Genomic DNA, 5,000 nt, shown 5'->3' on the forward strand with positions numbered 1-5,000 from the left:
GTCCTCTGACTGAACGAAACTTGGCACCTGGTAACAAAGAAAGAAAGAAAGGAAGGAAGGAAGGAAGGAAGGAAGGAAGGAAGAAAGAAAGAAAGAAAGAAAGAAAGAAAGAAAGAAAGAAAGAAAGAAAGAAAGAATGGACGAATTTTTAAAGAAGTGCCATAAGTATCAGTTAAATACACTTTTGCTACAAAAAAGGACATATCGCTATTTCCGATGTTTTATTAATCTCACAATAGAATAAAACAAGCTTTTATCTTACGCATTTCAATGAACGAAGCTATTGAAGCATAAGCTGGTTATTACCTTTTTCCTCCTTTTGCTATGTTGTCTATGAGCTTCAGTTCGATAATGCGTTCCAGGATCAACCCAACATGCTTAAATTCTGTTCCCATTTCCATCAAGAGATTAATTAGTTTTAGCTCATACATTTTCATTGCAAAGACGGCTAATGATTGACCTTATTTCACAACCTTTAGTTTTAGAGATTTTCCTTTTTTTTCGAATTCATTTTACTTTGTCAACAAACGAGGCAACAATGAAGAATGGGACGTTTTTGGCACTTGTTTCTTTTTCTTTTCTTTCTTTTTGTTTTCATTTTTTCCTATGATGCCTTAGTGGGAACGCATCCAAACATAATGATAAGGGCGTTTATGATCGACATAATCATGATTATATAAAAATAAAAAATAAAAAATTATAATAATTGTGGTAATTATGCCTGTGTCCTTGAAGCATTTAAACGTTATTTAAATCTAATTAAATCGACGATTATTCCTTATTGATTGTAAAGTAACGTTTCTTTACATAATTGGTCTCGTGGGGACTTGTCTGATTACAAAATAGAAGACGTATCTGTTGGACTTTTTGTTAACATCCCTCATCTAAAATATCTAGGAAAAGAAATCTATGCAACTAAAGAAATGATTGCAAATGTGGTTAGCCAGGATTTGAATCCGATTTTGAACCGGTCGCCCTCCTTAACCAATCAGCCACTCATTGGAACCGACTACGCTAACAACATGGCTGTTTATTAACTTAATATTTAACAATTATTCCATGAGCGCGCGTTGGATATGAGATGGTAAATAGCCAACGAGGCGCGAAGCGCCGAGCTGGCTATAACTAATCTCATATCCAACAAGCGCGAATGGAATAATTGTTTTATTAAATTCTCCACGTTTGGACATTGCTGTTAAAGTTTACTGAATTTTTATATTTTAAGAAGAAATTTCTTTCAAATTTAAACGACCGGATGTTGAGGCAACCTCCGACCAAAGCGCGCGAAACCTAATGATCACATGACACGCGCAGCGCTTTGCAAACGGAGTTGAATGAAAAATCGAAAGCGAAGAAAATCGGACACAGTCGGACATCTAAAATTCAAGAAACGTTTAAATGTACGTATTATATTAACCTTTCTGAGACTAGCATTCAAGTGCTTTTGAAGTTCCAGCTCATCAAGAAGCGTAATAGTTGTGCATATTTGAGCAAATGTTCTGCTGTGTGGTGCCGAGCGAAGCAAGAGATCAGGGCAAGGACGGCTTTTTTCATGCTGAACTGAATTCCTCGCGGACGATTTAAAACACTTTAGGCAAGTCCAAGTGTACGAGGTACAACCTCACTGAGAAAAGCATTCAGTGCAAGTTTTTAAACTTCAAGCCTATTTGAGAAGCGTAAGAGCTGTGCACATTAGTGCAAATGTTTTGCTGAGTGGTGCCGAGTGACGGAAACGAACATTATGGCCGCCGCTCGTACGGATTTCATAGATGAACCATCTGAAGTCCTCGTAAATTCGTAAAAACATAAAGGCAGGCATGAAGCTCTTCCTGAGAAATTTCTTCGATTGGCTTTAACCTCTTACCGCCAGGATTTGCAAGCCATCCTGAAATTTTTGAAGGTAACCGGTTGTTATTGTTGTTGTTATGTGATCTAAAAAATCGTAAAATCTTGCAATTTGGAAGATTTTAAAGGAAACTTCAGAAACTTCGTACCATTAAATAGTGTCATACCAAACTTTGTGGCTTTTATTGCTGTTATATTGAGATGGCATTGTTTGGTATATCTTTCTTTTCCTTTTTTTTTTTTTTTTTTCTACATTTTTCCGAAGAAACTTTTGCTTTATACAATAAAGAATTGAAAAATTGTCAAATACTTGTGAAATGTTCGTGGCTAGTCTGACGCGGCGTTTCGTCTCGGCCAAGAGACTCTTCAGAGACCTTCCCTCCGAAAAAAAAAAATTAGCTTAGCGACGCCTGGGGCTTTCGTTTTCCATATAAGGTCAAACTACGGTATATGAGCTGATCACCGAGATTTAGTGAACCAATCAGAACGCTAGAAATGCAATATCCGAGGCTGAGGATTTAATAAATATATTTAGCCAAGCCTAAAAGCGGAGCTCCAATTTTTTTGATAGCATTTAAAGAAATCTGCTTATCGTATGGACGTAGTTCCTCATCCTTTCTAAAGTTATATATATTTTTAATGCATATGCAGCAAACTCCCCATCAACAATGTAATACCAGGAGCCCATGATCATCGGCTCCTGATTTGTTGTAACAGACGGCATTTTTTCTTAATTTTCCTTTCACCGAGCAAGGGTTGGTGATTGGTTGATCTTTGCGCTTGTACCCCAATCTCGTCTTCACAGCCCAAAGCACGCAAAAGCATCACGCGCGAGGAAAATCACGCGAGCTTGCTGAGGAAACCTGCTAGCACAAAAACAAAATGGCGGCTCTCGGAAAAATTTCCTGTTATTCCAGGTGGGTTTCAGAAGTGTGTTTACAGTAGGTAGATCGTGTTTGGGCTTGATAACTGAAAAAACGTGTTGTCTAATGGTTGCCGTTCCTTAACAGCCTTAAAGCCTTTGCAGAGTTGTGATTTTGCGCCAAATGTTTAAAAACGAACAGCATGCACCCACCAGTTGGAGCGTGCGCGCGCGCTGGAACCTGGGTTTTCCCAGAACAAGCATGCGCAATGGTCTTCTCACTGTAGGTCGCAAAAACTATTTTTTCTCGCTTTATTTCTCCAAATCTAGCCGTACAACCTATGTTCAAATTTTTGCTGTTGAAAGAAACAATAAAACGGAAACGTGAACATTTCTTAGAGAAAATCTGTCAGAAATTTTTTAAGGAATTTTCAAATAAGGCAAAATTTCCCAATTTTGTCATTTGCCAAATTTCTCCCTGACAAAATTTCGTGTTCTTCCCTGTAAATACTTATTTTTGCCCACTTTCCAAATCCTGAAATTTTGAAGTGGGGTCGTTTGGCTAGATTTAGAGCCAGACAACTCTGAAAGGTGTAGTTTCCAGGCCCCCACTAAGACTCATTCTTTTGTATTTAACACTTTTTGAGCATTGCAAATTTAATTTCTGACTCAAAATTATCTATTTTGTATTTACTGTACTAGAAAAAATGTCCAAGAAAATTCCTGTTGCTGTTTTTCTTAAGTTTGATTTAAGGCGTTCTTTCACTCCAGAAAACTGTAGTAAGCCACCTTAAATAACAAGTACTGGAACCAGGTTTGTGAGCCCGCGAGAATGGGCACCCCCACCAAACCCTCGTTTTCGCAATCTCGTCCCCAGAGCCCGCGCGCGTTTTTGGCCAGCGGTGGCCACACGTCCACGAGCTCCCAGCTAATCAGAAACCGGAAGCAGGGATCCTGCTCCCGGTTTAAAGGGGGATACTGCTGACCGAGAGGAAGACAGCCTCTGGTAAAGAGCATCAAAGGCCAAGAAAACGAGTGAAAAAGGCGACAACCTCTATCCCTCCCGTTTGTCAGTGATTGTCATTCATGTGAGACGTCCTTAATAACAAAACAACCAAAACAAAGGCTGCGTAAAATCTGGGTTTGTCGGCGATTTGCCTCTCTCAACCTCGACAAATTCAGTTTGCACATTTTCAGGTCGTTTTAGAAAACCAAACATTTTCCATAGGCAGGGGTAAAAAAACATATATAGGCTATGGCGATTAGAAACCATTTGCTGTACTATACTCATTTGGAATTAAATTAAGCTTGTTTTCGCCTGTAAAATGTAGTTTTTAACACTTTAAAATGGGGGTGAATATACGCAGTCTACGCAGTATGAGATAGCCAAGTTTTTTTCATGACACCACGGCAAAGTTAATAACGAAACGAAAATAGAGCCTGGTTGGAGGTTTTATCAGCTTCAACCTAATCAACTAAAACAGGGTAAAGATTTTCAAACAACATTCGATAAACTTCAGCAAGATATCGTTCCCAACCTGATTGCCGTCGACGACAAATACCAACAAATGTTTACAAACGTAAGCTTAATTTTTCCGTCGTGAAATTTCCAAACGATAGGTTTCACAAGATCAGCTTTTGCTTACCCAGATACCATGATCCCAGAATAAATACAATAAAATGGCAGAAGTATATTTAATAACAAGACACAACTCGGTAAACGTTCAACCGAAATAACCAGCAACTTGAAAATCTAAGCTTATCAGAAAGATCGGCAATTTTTTTTCAATTTACACACTCAGTGTAAGCTTAAGAAACTCACCCTGAAAAAAAAATATTTTACCTACACTCGATGTAGCTTATCAGTCCTATAAGCTGCAAACTTACAAAGCTCACAAATGAACTGTTGTGTAAAGAGTGACAACGATCGCTATTCCAAGCGTTAATATTTTTGCCTTTCTGTTCATCTGCTTTCTGAACCACTTTTTGGGCCACGCATTCTTGAATACTCCTCTTTTACGCAGTGGTAACAAAGGCCGTTGGTTTTCCTTGTCCAAATTCAATTATGTTTCTGCTGGGCTGCTGAAAGAATATCTGTTCCTATTCAACAAAGTAATCTTCAATAAATTCTGCTCCAGTCAGATCAACTCGCAGACTCCGCGGTGCTAATCGATTACAAGTTTGCTTCTTTCAGTTCCTTCAACAGCACGAGAAAGGCTGTTAAACTCTTATCCGCTTTAGACAATGTAAAGAACGATTTTAAACGGCCAGCATTGACTATGAACCACATTTC

At 38.5% G+C, this 5,000-nt stretch overlaps 1 protein-coding gene across 1 annotated transcript in view; it reads left to right on the plus strand.

Moving 5' to 3' along the window:
* Positions 1-5,000, plus strand: part of LOC146460489 (complement C1r subcomponent-like) — a gene marked incomplete at its 5' end in the record, with an annotated part of 66,420 nt that overhangs the window by 13,073 nt on the left and 48,347 nt on the right. The window lies entirely within an intron of this gene.

This window comes from Pavona decussata, unplaced genomic scaffold (genome assembly GCF_977016875.1).
Source record: "Pavona decussata unplaced genomic scaffold, jaPavDecu1.1 SCAFFOLD_212, whole genome shotgun sequence".
NCBI lineage: Eukaryota > Metazoa > Cnidaria > Anthozoa > Scleractinia > Agariciidae > Pavona > Pavona decussata.